This window comes from Anguilla rostrata, chromosome 5, assembly GCF_018555375.3.
Source record: "Anguilla rostrata isolate EN2019 chromosome 5, ASM1855537v3, whole genome shotgun sequence".
NCBI classification, from domain to species: Eukaryota; Metazoa; Chordata; class Actinopteri; order Anguilliformes; family Anguillidae; genus Anguilla; species Anguilla rostrata.
In genome coordinates this window covers 15,629,426-15,646,296 of record NC_057937.1, presented here as the reverse complement: position 1 = coordinate 15,646,296, position 16,871 = coordinate 15,629,426, and the positions used below count along the sequence as shown (strand labels likewise).

At 44.2% G+C, this 16,871-nt stretch overlaps 1 protein-coding gene across 5 annotated transcripts in view; it reads left to right on the top strand.

The window, feature by feature from the left end:
- The window catches only part of LOC135254809 (serine/threonine-protein kinase DCLK2-like), a 51,412-nt gene that overhangs the window by 9,261 nt on the left and 25,280 nt on the right, over positions 1-16,871 (top strand). The window lies entirely within an intron of this gene.

The window sequence follows — 16,871 nt, the reverse complement described above, 5'->3', positions numbered from 1 at the left end:
TATAAAGTACTTTATATTGTCGGTTGAGGCAAATCAGTTTTGTTCTACAGAGTATTCAGCTCCAGTGTAAATGTTTCTTTGAAATGGATTTCAAACGTGTTTCCTAGAAGTCATGTCTTGCTGCTCTGTGCTGCTGTTGCTAATTGACCATGCAAAACTGGATTCTCCAGTTTTTAATGCAGAATTCATGTTTTGGAATGCTTCGTCCGTTCTGCCTCGCCTCTTATGGGGTGGCCACACGGAAATGTGTTGTCAGAACAGAGCTAATGAATTTTCTTTGGGGCTCGTGCGTTCACAGAGGACAGGGATGCCAGAGATCTATCTATGAGTTTTCGGAGCTTTGCCTGTATTTTTTATTTCGCACACACCAAAAGATGAAAGTAGTAGAACTTTCGCGGGACTGCAGTTAATGTAATCCTCCAGTAACCACTATTCAAACTGACCTCCCTATTCCTTTCTCCTCCCAATATCACGCCTCCACTACTCTTTCTAGTTGGGGAAAAAAATGGACAGTGACTAAAGAATGTGCTTTTCTTATGTTTTGTTCATCGGCCAGATGTTTGCCATTGAGGGCGGGGTTTGCTGATGATTGGCAGGAATAGTGTTCTCAGGACTGGGAGCTGTGTGTTAATACTTTAGAATATGTGGCTTTGGCAGATGTGCTGGAAACGGGAAGCTATCTTTGGCTGTGTGTCAAAACCACAGCAGTGGTTCATACTTCACAGGACTGTAATGTAGCTGACCTCTGAAACCTGATTCATACTCTGACTAAAACTGCACGGTAATATAAAGGCTGTGTCATATTGGCCCTTGAATTCTTTCTCCAGTTCTCCTGTAGAAGCCAGTGACTGTTTCAGACTTCACTTGAGGGAATTGTTTGGTTAAACTGAAGAAAAATACACAATATTAATTTGGCCTCCATTTTGATTAAGACAAGCTACCCCCCAGGTGTCCTTGAGTGCATTAATGTTCGGTTGCATACCGCGGAGCAGGTGTTTTAAGAGAGGCGACCGTGATGCGGAATCACGTGCTCTTTTCAGCCGAGCGGACGGAACGGCTCTGTGGCCCGAAACACAATCGAGCCTTATTTCCCCAGCAGCCAATGGGGATCTTCAGAGACAGGCCGAAGACATGACTCAGGAAAATAATGAGCTGTTTCCGCTCGGCCGTGGCTCCCCAACAGAGCCCTCTTTCAGACGGAGCTCTGAGGAGGAGACCGGAGCCTGAATAATCCTGAGACTGCGCGTGACCAAGGTACGGCGCTCAGACGGAGCCGCTGATGGATCTGTTGATGTAGACCACACGGAACCTTCTGGATGAATTTAGCCTGTTTAGCATCCGCTGCAGTGAGATTTGATTGTTAATATCCTTGAACAAATAAATGGGAGAATAGCGCTCGCTAGGATATTTCAAAATTCTACTTTTGTTAATGTACAAGTACAGTGCACGCAAAAATGCCCTCCATCGATAGGCTGTCCTATCTTAAAGAAAGTAAGACAAACAAACACGACAAATACTTATTAAACTGAAATTCAAGAAAATGCAGCGTGCCATGAGACATTGCTAGAACCTATAACAGACAGCCCACTAAAGGATCTGACCACAGAACATCCTGAGATTTATCCGCAACAGTTCTGTTTCCCTAACAGTGTTTTATTCTCTAATGGGAGATATTATGGGTCTGACTGACAAAAAATGATTGCAGTAAAAATTTAATCCTCTTGATTTATTTTCTCTGTCTTTTAGATTTTCAGTTTGTATGACCTTCTCCTATTAAAATGACATTACATCATAAATAATAAATTGCAGTTCTGCGAAAAGTCACCAACTCTTACTTATAACATATCGTTCTCTTCTCAAAGTATGCAACTTATTTTATTCTGTGAAATGAATGAATTATTCTGTAAACATTGTGAGTGAACCATAATCATGCATTATTTATTTTAAAAAATGAATGAATGAATGTTGCAGCACGGTTTCTGGAATAGGGAATTTCAGTGTATACCGTGTCAAAGGACAAAACAACAAAATCTTTAGGCGGTTGTAATCATGGCAGCTGTCCAACCTCAACATTGACCTGTGAAGTGTCTCTGTGACTCCGGATTGATCTCCCATCCAGAAAAACGTGTGAACTGTGAGTCAACCTCACTATAGAGATCTATGACCAGAGACACCCATAAGCCCAGAGTCTATACCCAGAGATGTCCATGCAATCCCAAGCACCAGGTTAGTACTGAAGAGGGTTATTAATGTACCATACCAGGGAAAACGCTAAATGGAATGTGAAAAAGCACAGATGTCTCTCGGGACACGGAAGCTATGATCTCCTTTCCTTCCAAAGCCAGACTCAAAAACATGTTTAGGCTTTCTCTTGTGTCCCGTTGTTTCTTTCGCTCCTGATAGCAATGCAGGAACATCTCTTTGGAGGGCCCGCATGATCTCCCTTTCCGGAAAGCCTGTGTCATTACACCTGCCCCTAAAAACCCTGCTTCAGTGACCCTACACCTGCCCTCTAAAAACCCCGCTTCAGTGACCCTACACCCGCCCCTAAAAACCCCGCTTCAGTGACCCTACACCCGACCTCTAAAAACCCCGCTTCAGTGACCTCTGTTTATGGAGCGCTAAGCTGATGACAGGGCAGTAACTTTCACCCATCATTTGAGCAGTGCGAAACGCACCTCACGCAAAGGGCAAAGCTCTCTGCTTTTATCGCTCAAAGATGAGCTGTGTCTGCAGGATGTGCCGGAGATTCCAGTCTAAGAGATGGGGACGGTGTGACAAACATTGATTAGGTGTATATCCTGCTGCAGTGGTGAGTCACAGTGAAATCCCCAGGGCTGTTGCTGCTGGATTTTCCTCCAGGAGTTTATAGGGCAGTGAAGGTTAGGGTTTGTTATGCTATTTAAATGTGCATGTTCACTATTGCATAAACAAATTTGGCAAAAAAAAAAATCTTTAGAGAGAGTGCATAAATATATGAACATTTCTTCTGAACTTCAGTTATAACTGGTACTTGAGACACAGAAAAAAGGGATAAAGAAAAGATTAAAAGTTTTGCTCGATCTTCAGACTTTGAGAGTGATGGAGCAAGGGAGGGGAAAGAGAGTCTGTACAGTATATGTAGTGACAGGATCGATTATGTTTCTGCAGTGTGGGCAAGCTCTGACTGGTGTCTGTCACCCTGCTGAGTGACAACGCTAATTTAGAGCCGCAGGCGTGGAGTACAGCTTCCTGCAACCTCTGCTCCTGGTGAGGCCTACCATGCCTTACTCTTCTAATATGTGATTAGAATGTTCTTAACTGGACATTCTAATGCTGATGAATGCTGTTGAATCACTCTAGAACACTAGAACACTGACTTAGAATTTAGAAATTCCAAACCTGCTCTTCAAAGGGTTAAACATTAAACATGCCTGCAAGTGAAGCCTGGCCAGAGGAACTGAGAACAAGTTACTTCCATTTGTACAAAAATAGCAAACTGAGAAGCTTTGTTATTGAATCTGAAGTGTGATTCAGGGTACAGTCCTACAGAGGAGGCCATTTTCTGAACAAGGTTGTCACTTTTGCAATCTGAAATAGTTGAAAGGCCTGTGCCTCTATGTGGAAGCACACTGGTGTTATGGTAATGCGTTCACGTTTATGTTACCAGAGATGTACCCAAGGGGGGGTTTTCGGGTTTCAGGCCTCCAGAAATTCCAAAGATACGAGTAACATATGTGGATGCTGATTTTGGAAGCGCCCCAAATAGAAAGGCACATGGAAGAGGATATTATGGTTTGAATGTAGTTCTCGAGTTTTTAACTCTGGACTGAAGTTTTGACAATTTAACATGTGTCATGTGTCAATTATTTGTGACCACAGCAGCCATCTGGAGAGTTTCTAGTCCACACTCAATTTATATAGGCATTTTTTTATAGAAATTATAATACTGTATTGTCAGCTCATGACTTTTTTGGTCTGGCCTTACGGTGAGAAATACTATCTTCATTTCTTTTGATTTTATCCACATGCTTGATTGATTCTTTTTTCTGTACACACTCAGATTGCCGGGCAGTCGCTAATGAATTAGTCCATTAGGTGATTTATATTAGCATAAACACTCCATTGAATCTAATTGCTGTGGAAGGAGGCTAGCTAGATGTTCTGCACTCTATTTGATGCCAGTAAAGTGTTGATGATTTTAAACCTGTGACCTGTAGAAAATTGATACCTTGCTTATTATAGAGTAAATGGATTAATGTGATCATGTTTACACTGTAGAGGGTATGAAAGCCTGGGGGTGGACAGAGGTAGAGAAAAATAGCTTATTCACACAGTAATGGAGCTCACAAGACTGGAGACTGGGGCTCATTTTGAATGGACCTCAGAGAGGAAAATGGAGCCCAGATAAGGGGAATTGAGACAATGGAGTTCAGATAGGAGACAATGGAGTTCAGACAGGAGAATGGATCTTAGACCGGAAAATGGACCGCAGACAGGAGAGGATGGAGTTCAAAAAGGGGAATGGAATTCAGATGGCAGTGGGGTTCAAAGAGTATAAGGGGCTCTGAGAGAATGGTGCTCAGAGTTGAAAATAGTGCTCAGATAAGGGGAATGGGGCTCAAATTAGGACAATTCAGATAGGAGAAAGAATCTCATCTCATTTCCCTGTGAGACCGGTTCTCTTATCTGAATTCTCTTCAGCTGCTACCTCTGTAACAGAGTGGTCTCTAACAGTTCTGTGCTGCTTGGCTCAAAGGACTAGAGCAGGCCTGTGCTTTCATTCCTCTCACCAGACATGGAGAGAGAAATTAAATCTGCAGCAGTACGGTTATTGAATAGACTGCTGGCTGAAGCCTGCTTCCTTCTGGTCCTGAATGTACATGAGAGGAGAACAGAGAGGAGAGGGGACCCACCACAGGGACCGTAAGGCCAGCTGACCGCATCTGTGGAATTTGCTGCAGCTGTCGAGGAATGGAGACCAGATTATCTAAATTTGGGCTGTCCACATGCCCAAGGGGGGAAGGGGGGCATGGGGAGTCTGGATTTGAAGGAGTCTTGGGAATTGGACCTCCTCAAAGAAGTCCTACTTTTCAGCTTCAATCAGTTATTTTCAGTCACCAATATGGAATGCCCAGAAGAAATCCCTGGACGACACTACCGCTAATTGAGCTTTGCTTCTCGACACTGCCTTGCTCGGTCAGCACTGGCTGGATACAGCACTAGACCATGGGCCCTATCCACACACTAGAGCACTGCCTTAAAGTGAGCCACCCAACAACAGCCATGACTCCTCCCCTGACCTGTGTGCAGTACCTCATGTCCTGTTGGGACCTGATGGAGTTTTCTGCCTTTCTTACAGAATCCCATCTGATGTGTCCTCAGGGAGAAAGTATAGGGGAGAGTCTATTAAGGAAGCATCAGAGTTTAAATATGTTTCCTCTTGTTCCTGGATTTTTATGTCTAATTGGAGCTTATCATTAGCAGACCAGCAAAATGAAAGTCCTTCTTAGCCACCAGTCTACTGACTACATTCTAGTGCTTTATTCCACCCATGTTATTTTTTCTCTGTGTTACTGTCCTTATTAAGAGAATAACATTGACTGTGTCAAATCAGGGGCGTGTTTAACCCCAAAGCAAATTTCAGGTCCTCCTCGTGCTTTTCTGGCAGAAACGTCTGTAAAATAGCGAATCCTTTAACACCGGGCTGATCTTGGTGTCCCGGGAGTGCACTAACATGCTAACGGGGCACGAGAAGGACGCTAGAATCCCGTGTGCCATCTGCTCCTCAGCAGTCGAATCACAGGCCTCGGCATCCGTCTGGGGAATCGGAGGAGTCGCGCGGGGCCCTGACCATGAGCGGTTAATTAGACCGATAAGCCCGGGCCTTTAGAGCGCAGCTGTCAGGTGCAGACCCCCGCTAGCTCGCTCGCTGAGATAGCGCCCGCTCCACCAGCCACTCCACTGGAGGATTGTTGTCTGTGAATGAGCGTTAATTGATAACCGTTTCGTGATTGGGGCCAGCTCAATCAGCTGCCATTCTGGGAGGATATGCCTGTTTTCCATTTCAAAGTAACCAGAGCTCTCCTCTTTGAAAGTGAAATGGCACTTCCTTTTGGCCAGAGACCAGTGGTATGAGAGCGGCCATTAACGTATCTTTGGAAATTTTAGCAGATCCGTTTTTGAGTGAAAGCCCCAGGTATCCTTAGTACTGCTTCAAGGACTCCCCCTCCCCCCATCTTGTACACAGAAAAATGTTTAGGATGAAAGCAACACTGATAGTGTAAAATTTCCTGATAGTGTACATTTTACTCTGATATTGTTAATGTACACTATCAGTGTTGGTTTAGTATTGTAAGAGTAAACTGTCAGTGTTGGAATAGCCCTGGACATTTTACAGCATACAGGTAGAACGGTACATTTCTCAGCAGTTTTCTCTGTTTTCCTGAGGCATGAAAGTCTCTCTGCAGAATTGTAAGAATGTGGGTGTGTTGCAGTTCAGCTGTCGTGAGTCATGGGTTTGGCTCAGGCTAATGTGATACACAGAGACTATTACTGCTCCACCTCCCCTGGCTGTGAGTGCTCTCCCCACAGAACATGATCAGCGGGGAAGAGCGGCTAATGAAATGTTAATACGTCTCACATCACGATCACTTTGCGAGCCCTGATAAGGATCATCTGTCTGGGGAGATGCATAAGAAATCCATCCAGTCCAGAGAAACCGCCCCTCACCCCTACCCCCACGTCTCCTGGCGGAATGAGATTGTTCGGCCCACCTCCATCTCTCAGGCCCACTTAAACCTACAACACATAGGAAGTTTATTTTTAAATTTCAAGTCAAAGGACCTGTCACAATATACAAACTTGCCAGTGTGGAATTGTTGGTGGATGTACTGCAGGATTTTAAATCAGGGAATCGCAGTACATCTCTATCTCAGGATGCAGCTACATTGTTACTGTGAGAATAAGCAAGCTTGCTTTTTTCATGGTAGCTTGCTCAAAGATTGAAAATACAGCATATAATTCTGGTGAAAGCTACTGGGTGTTTTTCAACCTGCATGCTTCTGTTGTTGTTATTGGCCTCTAAAGAGCAAAGGTCAAATGAACACTCCTGTTCTCACCACAGCTGTAGCTCTAACAATAGTCTTCTGTCTGTTGTGTGCCTTTCTTACTCCAGTGGTTTTTACACAGTTACTTACTACTTACTTTTATGCAGCTTTCTTGTCTTTATTCTTAACTGGCCCTCATGCTACTGCTTGTGGAAAACTACGTGGTTATCATGTAGATCAGGGGTTTGTCTGGTCCTGGGACCCCCATCCAGGTTCAAAGGCACCCAGAGGATCCCCATTATAAATTATATTAAAATATTATATACCTGTATTTACTATATATAGATATTTTATAGTCTTTTCATAACAAGTTCAGGCCAGGAACCCTCTACAGTACCCCCAGGGGTCTGTGAACCCCCAATTAAAAAGCCAGGATGTCGATGAATGATGGTTTTTGGCTGGTTGTTGGCTGTCCTTGTTTGCAAGGCTCATGAAGAACCAGAAGATTATCTGGTTTTCATCACTTGAAACCGATGAATAGCTGAAAGATGATGCCCATGCAAATACATTGTAAAGGTATTTGTTTTCATCCCTCACAAAATGAGAAATATCTTCTGCCTATTGGTTGCAGAGGAATTGTCAGTCTTTATGGTCAGCCGCATTTAACTACCTGAGTGTGAATCTTAGAACGCATGACAAATGTAGCTTTGTAAAGTATGTCAAATGAAATTGCTTGTCAAATGAAAAGAATATATGCACCATTTTCAGCCATTTCATGGGAGAAGTGAAAATATTGTGTTGAATCCATGATCGTGAAATTTGGAAAATATTTGCAAGGTGCGAGACACAAACCAAGAGGCACTTTCATCTCTCACCTGTAGACACCCTTGATTGCCAGTCAGGTAGCATGCAAGGCCACTCTCAGGTGAGCCACTCTCAGGTGAGGTTTGATCCAGGGATGACATCACACTACACCACGTGGATTTCTAGGCATAAAACCCACATTCTTCTGGTTCAGTTGACCGGCGGGATTGCGCTCTGCTCCGTCCACGCTCATTCTCAACCACAGTCAGAGCGGAGGGCCTCGTGCTCCTGCGGCGTCCTTATCTGGAAGTGAATAAGGTCGTTAGAGATAATTAGGCAGCGTGCGGCTTTCCGCCGTCTCGTTGAGAGGACAGGGGTTGAGGCCGTATGATTACGTACACGGAACAGAACACGGCATGCTGGAGATGAGATGCGCCCTCTCGCTGACCTCCCTCAAAGCAGCCAACCGAATGTTTACAGGAGCCGGGCTAATGACGATCCTGTTTTCCCTGACTGATGACAGGCTCAAACTGGGCCTTGCGGTTTGGTGTACTCTTTTTTTTTTCCCTTAAAATGTAAATCGCTTTACAGATTCTGGACTCCTTGACGTTCCTTTGGGCCGCTTGATCTACATTATGTTTAAGTGCTACTTGAGCCATATGAAAAAGGGGTGGTCAACAATGCTTGACCATGCAAGGCCAGACTTGTTCCTTGTTTAACAACACAGCTGTAGGGAGGGGCCACAGGATATAGTACCTATAGTAAGACAAACGTCTGCAGAACTATCAGTGTTACAGCAGAATTGTAACCGGCAGCTTCACCTCTGTTCACAGTGCATTTTTGGAGATCTGTGTATCACAATGCTTTTGCCCTAAACTGAGAGTTTCAGTATAATCCTCAAATCAGTCACCTGTGGAGAATGTAAAACCTGATTAGGCTGCTAGATTTATTTTCAGGATAAACTTGAGTGCGCTCTGTCACTGGCCAGTATGGGTTTTGAAAGAATGTTTAATACTGATGACTCACTCAAAGACTGTCGTTGTGGTCTGTTTAACAGATGTAGATTTATCTCTCGTGGGTCACAGCTTTATGAATTGAAACCATTCTGACACACTTTTACTAAGAAGGATATACACATAGCTAGGATGCATGAAAGGCATCAAAGAGTTTAATATTCCTGCATATGTCTGTCAGAAACCCATTTTAGATCCATATCTGGCCACTGTTGCAGAGAAGAAGCTTAATCTCCTCAGTTTGCCAGTTTTCTAGACTGAAATGTTTGAGTGAGAGACAGAGAGAGAAAGAGACTGAGAGAGAGATGGACGGAGAGAGAGAGCGAAGAGCAAAAGCTGGAACAGAGTGGAAAATCGGATTGACCGGCGTCCACAGAAGTGGATTAGCAGAATAATGAGCGCAGATTACCCAGCCTGTTCATGCTGCCTCTGACAAAGCACTCGCGTAGAGCCCTGTGGTGATCAGCCATGTTCCGGCATGTTCTAAATCCTGTGCCCCAGCCCTGGCTTTGGGACAGGAAGATGTGATTGGTACCGTATGCAGGAACAGCTGTGTTGTGCATCGCTGTGATCATCACCACCTCTCCAAAGTCCTCTCCAAATAAACTTCCTTTTGTGGTTTATCTTTATCATTGTTGATTTAGGAGACATTTATATTATGTACTGCCTGAAAATGACTTTTGATCTGTTAAAAAAAAAAAAATTACAGAAAAACCGCAATCCACAATTGCAAAAAACGAAATGGTTTTTGCGTGGCTAGGTGATTTTGGGCTTTCAGCAGATTAGCATGGGGCCCCCCTGTTTTTCAGGAATTGGTTGTTTTTAGGGGCAAGTCTGGATTAGGCGCCACCAATGAGGTCAGTCAAATCTGGACACTATTGTTCTGTCATTAATTACATAAGCCCCAAGTGATCTTCGGAACTTTGTTGGATGTCTAGTGTAGTTTAGTCACGCATGGCATTGACATTATGTAAATGAACACGCGTAAATGTGTGCTCATAATTACAACTGGTGGTGAATCCTCTACGTTAAAAGGGGGGAGGCTTCCACTGAGCCAGGATTCCAAGTTAGTCGGCATCCATTTTTCTGTAATGTTTTGGTGAACTCAATTCTCAATTCAAGAACTCAACTGTTGTGGAATTGAATGCTCAATGCATGTGTATTCCTGCTCTGTTGTATCCTTATGCTTATGTTTATTCAGTGGTATAGCGTACTTATCTCTCTTTAATTTTACAGTTGTACCAGCTAACCACTCCCCTGCCCTCAGGTTACTGGAATGGCAGAGTTTAAACTAAGGGTAATTCTTCTGTACATAAATCTGCCATCATTAACTGTTAGTAAATATTTTAAATGAAAATAAGACAAGCCTGCGGGTGGAGAGTAATAGGGACTCGGGCAGCTGCCAGCGCCCCCAGCCTCCCCCCCGTGGTAGGCCTCCATTGTGATATTAATCCAGGCTTTGTTTATACATCTCCGGAACATTCTTATCCGCCGCAGAGACTGTATGGATGTCACATATGGCTCTCGGGAGGGATACATCAGACACAACTGTAACACATTCCACACGTTTTAATCAGGCCCCTTATTCATCAAGAGTCTCGGCATGGGACTGCTGATGTAAGATCAGGTTTCCGCTGCCCTTATCCTAGCCTCGTACGTTATGACTCACAGATCATCACTTCTCATTCTCTGGGGCTCTTTACTGGCCCTGATGCATGTTTGCCTGAATTCTTGGCTGCTTCTTTGGCAGAATGTGGGGTCGGATCTGCGTGGAGGACAGGCCTGTTGCACGCATCACTGCTAACTCTCAGTCCTCCCTTAAGGAAATGTAGTAAAGTGAAATATATTTTAAGGAAGTGTATAATCAATATCAGAAAAGCTATTGCTGTGGCAAATATTCAAATTATTGTCACTTTCAGAAATTGTAATATATACATTCTTTAAAAAGATACTACTGTAGAATATATTCATCATATTTTACAGAAGGTACACGATACATTTACAATATATTGCTGTGAGGGCTATCTCTGACCTGGTCAGAGATAGCCATAGCCTACACTTCCCATGGACTGCTCAAGATCAAAATTTGTTAAAGATTGTGAAGGGCCTGTGGCTTCTGTGTGGTGTTAGGGTTAGTGTGTGGATACATGTTAGGAACTGCTTTTTATAAAATCTAAACAAGGGAATAAAATATTAATTAATTTGGGAAATATCCAGAAGTATAAACCTATATTTGTGAACAAATTAATATTGTGTAATTGTTTAATATGAGGGATAAAGAGATGGAGTGAGTGACAGGCAACAAAATCCTTCTCACAGATATTTTGCTGGGGTATTTTGCTCGAGTTTGGCTTGAATAGATTATAGATAATTATGTGGGTACAGGCATCCAGTGAACACACATGAATAGAATACCTATCTCTTCTCATTCGGGTTTCCCTTTCCCTCAGTTTCTCCGTATCTTAATGGAAATGCCCAGACCATTAATCATGTTGATATGAGGCCTTGCTATGGTGATCCATTGCAAGGGCATTTTCCTGAGTACATTATGTCAAGTGAAGGTCTCATTTGTCACTGTCACGCTGTAGTTTTTGATCATTTGTCGAGATTGAGAGGGAGGGAGAGAGAGTGAGGGCTTTCCAGCTGTTGAGTTGGTGACTCGTGAATCTGCTTAGTCAGCAGTTGATTTAACGGTTGTGCTTTACTCAAAGACTCCAGTCAGTGGACTTAAAGCTAATTTGGAACCTGGATGAAATGCAATAGAAAAGCAGTGCTGTATGCTGGTCCTGCACTGTGGCTAATCCAAGCCTTAATCGCCTCAGTCTTTACATGGCCCTGATACGTCACGTGCACTTGCTTATTGGGAAGCTCTGGTTACTGTAGCTGTACACTCTGTTTTAATTTGTGCACTGTGTGTGTGTGTGTGTGTGTGTGTGTGTATCTGTGTGCACGTGTGCATATGGGTATGTGTGTGTGTGCATATGCTGGAAAGGATGTAGACTGGTTTGCATTATCCAGCTCCTGTGTATGTGTGTGTGTGAGAGAAAGAGGGAAGAAATGGGTGGGTGGGGGGGGGGGGTATGTGCACATGTGTTGGTAATGATGTGCTCTGGTTTGTATTATCTAGCTCCCTGCATGTGGCACTCACAATATCCCATAATGCATTAATGCATGTCCTGTGACAAGACATAAATATCAAACTTCCTGAGCAAGCTTGTGGTTGAATTAATGAAGAGGCTAAAGTGGGGATGTGTTCCTGATCTGATCCCACCCCCCAGCCCCCATGCCCATCTGCCTGCTCCCAGCCATCACACCCCCAAAAGCCCCAGTCACATGCTCCTCTTCTAATGGGGGGTGTGGAACAGGCAGGCAGATGGAAGGTGGGGGTGGATGGGGCTTTGTAGGCAGTCCTAATTGCTCTGTCAGGCCCTGATCAGCCCAACTCCAGGCTCTGCCTCCCCACTGTCCCAGCGTGTAACCATTAATCTTGCCCTACCCCGATAGGATATCTAATGGAAAGGCCATTGTTGCTACGCTAAACGGTTCATTCTGAGGCTTCTGTAAAACAGCACGACTGTATAGTCGGCAGAAGAATAGAACTGAATGCAGTTTTTGATATTGTCATCAGTATCGGTTCTGTTTTTCAAGTTGATTGAAGGTTTCATTGTATTTCTGTCAGTGACTGGACACCATAAGGTCAGGCAGACCTGGCCCAAGACTGTACTCTGTTCTGCTGGCTGGTCTCCAATTCTCGACAGCGACATCCTCTCTAAAGCTGTATAAAATGCTGTGGATGCAGGATGGAGTGGCTATGCTGGCTGGCATCTGTATTGCCCTACCTCTGACCTGATAAAGCAGAGACACTGGCTTCAGACAGACTGATTGACTGACTTACTGGAAGTAAGGAAGGAAGGAAGGAAGGAAGGAATGAATGCAGGCTTGCTGTAGGCTATGCAGGTGATGCTAAGTATCTTTTATGGCATAAATGATGGAGTGGAGGAGAGTGCTCCCTTTGCTGAAAGAGAATGCATGTGAATTAACTGAAAAATGATCTTCCTCATGATACAGCTTTTGCACTTACTATTTCCCACGTTTTATATTTCATATTGAATATAAACTGATGATTTGCAAATTGTACATTTTTCTTTATTTTTAAAGGAGTCTTCTTTAGCAGGTTTAGCATAACTCAAGTGTCAGATCACACTCAAGCATTTTACACACTGCATTCCATGTGTGAATAATGTTTGCTTAGTCGATGTAAACCACTGCCATGTACATAATTGAAAGGCGGACCGTAACATTGAATGATGAATATGCTTTCCCTGATTAGCGGTTAATGCTCAAAGGGCAGTTATTGGAGGATAAATAGTAACCTAATGGGCACATGTATAGCAGATTTTACCTGCTGTCATTAAAGAGAGAGTCTTGACTGTATGTAGAGCATAGTGCTGTGGTCTTTTCTAAACCCTGTCATAAAGAATGCAGACACTTGCTAATTTCCTGTCAGCAGTCTGGTTTGAAATAGTTATTAGAAACACTTTTACCTTTCAGACGGCAATTACCTTCCTGCAGATTTTGAATTTTGACATTTTTAAAGGATTTAATTTTTAAAGGAACATCAGTCTTCAGAGTTCACAACTGAATTCCTCTTCTCTTTCATTGTTTCTTTGATCGTTTTCTTTGATCAATATGGGTAGTAATGCATTTTTGAATGTTTGGGGATCTGCAGGAGTCTTCTCAAATTTTCTACCAGCACCCGAGGAGTTAAAGCATTTCAGATATATCTGACTCAGGTCTGCAGAGTGGCTGACCTCACTACATCTGACAGCTCGAGTAGCTCCGCCTCCTCTGCTCTGCGGCTCAGACTCCCGGTTCCAGGCCATCCGGAGTGACCTTGCTAGCCGTGCCCAGGCAGCTCCGGGTTCTGCTGCTGATGAAACACAGGGAGCGGGCCCTCTCCTGATACAGCAGGGAAGCCGCAGGGCATCCATGCTGGAACTCTCCCTGGCGGCCCGGACTAGTGCGAAGACCGGAGGGTGACATCAAAACGGCTTGCTGTTTCTCACACCCTTCCAAATATATTGAACCTAAATGAAATATATATATATTGAACTTGACCGCCTCTGCAGTCTATGACCCTACTGCGCAGTGCTAATGCTCGATCCTATAAATTTCAAGGTGCAGGAGCTCAAGGTGAACGTGAAGGTGAAGGTGGAGTGCGATAGGGGAGACGAAGCAGAACCACTTTAGCGCTTGAGGGTGACGTTATATACATCATACAAGCCCAGCAGTCGACATAACAGACATTTTCAAAGCACCGCTACAAACTACATTGTACGTTACTGAGGAACTACAATAATAGAGTGGACAGAAAACAATTCCCAGAGTTACAGGCATGTTCTGGAGGAAGTGTGGGGCCCAGCATCCGGAGGTGCTCGCCCCGTGTTGCTGCAGGGCGTGTGGCAGGGCACAGTCTCGCCTTGGCGAAGGGCGCCGCGGTGCATTTCGGTGACTAATGATGACCAGACTGTGATGAAAGCAGCTGACCGCCGTGCGCTCAGCTTCAGCGTTTAGGCCGCTGCGTGACAGTGCAGGTTATTAATACGCTGCCCGCTGCTCCTGATTTATGCAAATATAAATACACCAGTGCCCCAGTGTGAGGGGAGCCGGCTGCAGGCTAGCGGAATGTTTCTGTCGCGCCGCGGCGTTAGCGGCTAAATGTGATGGAAGTGGGTGGAGTTAAAAACAGGGGGGAGGGGTCCTCCACCAGAACTTCTTTTAAAATGTTCTAAGCTGAAAATTAATTTCCTTATTGTTGTTTTTAGAGTACAATTGATGTTTTTTGGGGGTTTTTTTCAGATGGCAACTCTTATCTGACGACTCCCACTCTTTCATATTTTGATGTCTCTTCTAGTGCAGAGCCCTTTATCATGCTTGAGTGCTGTGTGGGCAACACCATCAATTCTGAGGCTGGGGTGGGATGTTTTTAAATACTTATGACTCACCAAGGCTATATTATTTGTTTTTAGTGGAGCCACAGCTATATTGGCCTTTGGTGAGAATGACTTTAAGTAATGCATTTATTTTGACTGTAAAACCTAAAAGCGTTTGCCCCCCATAACTTTCATGAGGGGTCAAGTGCTCCAGCTGTCCCATTGCTCAGGCACCTTCTCAACGTTTTTTTGGAACAAAATGTCAGTGACCCTTCTGTGGGACGGCCTAGGGTAGTGTGGCCACTCCAAAGGTCCACAGCTATAGCAATACACTTCCCCATTGAGCAAAAGCTTTGGGGATCTCAACCCCTTAGTGGTCCTCAGAGTTTCTATTGTTTCTCTTTAATCAGCCTCCAGTTTAAGACTTGTAAACAAAGTATGTGGACTTATTTAGTCAATCAATGAATTTAAGCACCTAGTGCTGAAATGGAGCAAAAAAAATCCCAAAAAATCCTGGGCCTCCAGGACTGGAGCTTGAGATCCCTGCTTCAGAAAGACTCCCCAGCGGTTTACATCCACCCAGGCCGTCCGAAAGAAGGGCCTCACGTTTCCTCATCCTCACCCATGGTGAATGCCCAACCTCAGGGTGCCTCATGGTCTGTCCTCTTCATTTTCTATGCTTATGTTTCTTATGGAGTTTGCATCTCCCCATGCGATGCAGCCAGAGCCAAATTTAAACACGTTAATGCTTTGGAATGAGAAGGCAGTACCACGCAGGGTAACTGAGGCGACAGACCTTCAAGTGACACGATACAGACACTGTTTTTTTTCAATATTTTCTTCAACTCTTTGCATTCAAACTAGGCCATAGGCTCTGGTGTAACTTGCACAGAACAGTTTCTGTATTAAATTAGACTTTGTTTCCCCACAATAATTGTATTTAGCTTTAGAGGCTAGCACAATAAGGACTATGGCTCTTTGCCCAGTTTCGGTCAGCACAGTGAGGGCGACTCTGCCAAGACGGCCAGTGCGCTGCACCTCCAGCAGGTGAACAGCGCTCGCCGCAGTGCTGCTGCCATGGCAACCTGGTCCCCTCTCAGCCGAGCGCCAAATAATTACCGGCTCCATCTGCATTCCCAGCGGCTCGGACCGCAGGAAGCTGAGCCGCGCGAAGAACTGGCGCGGGAAGTTTGGGCTTTCGATCGGCGTACAGTAAGCCTTGTTTCGGCTCCGCCATTTCGTTTCAGCCGTGATTATCACAGTGATAAGTCATTCCAAGGCTGCTCTGTCCCTGTCTGGAGTCTACCACTGGGAATGACTATTTTTGAGGGACAGGCGTTGGAAATAATCCTTTGGCTATACATACATAATGCAGTGTATCTAGTGCTTATTTATAACATTGCAGGAGTGCTTTTTATTAGGCCTCTTGCTGAAAAATAAATGCATAAAAAAGTGATGATGCTCTGCAGCTGTTTTCGCTGAGCAACTGTTACCCTTTGGGCAGTGCTGCCAATCATTTCGGGGACATCTTTACATTTTGAAAGTAGAGATCCTTGTAGAGATCCAGGAGAACTTTGGTTTAAGTTACGCTCTGAATTTTATGTCTATATCTAATTTGATGCTCTCTCTTAGAGCACAGTGTAATGAAGCTAATTATGTTCCTGACATAATTACTGCTCTGTGTGCTCACTGCCGCGTAGCAGTAATTGTAGTATGCGCTTTGTATGTGGGTGCAGTACATGCTAAAAGCGCCTTAACTCTGGTATCCATCTCTTGAAAAAAGAAAGCGTTCATAAATTTGTTAATACTGTAGAGGTTTTGAAAAGGTGGAATTCTAGGGGGAGGATACTAGTATTTCAATAACGTTGTCCCTGTAGTGGCACTTTAAATTAAAGAGATGAAGTCGGTTTTAGACAGATTAATTTTGTGGGATGCAGATAACGTGATCCTGTAGTTCTGTAGCTCAGTATGTCATCATATTATACTTTTCCATCTTAGAGGTATGCTTGGTCCTGCTCTCGCTCTTGTCCAGGTGCAGTTTTTATTGAGCATATGTTTAGCTGCAAATTGTTTCCAAACGGCATGTTCCAGCT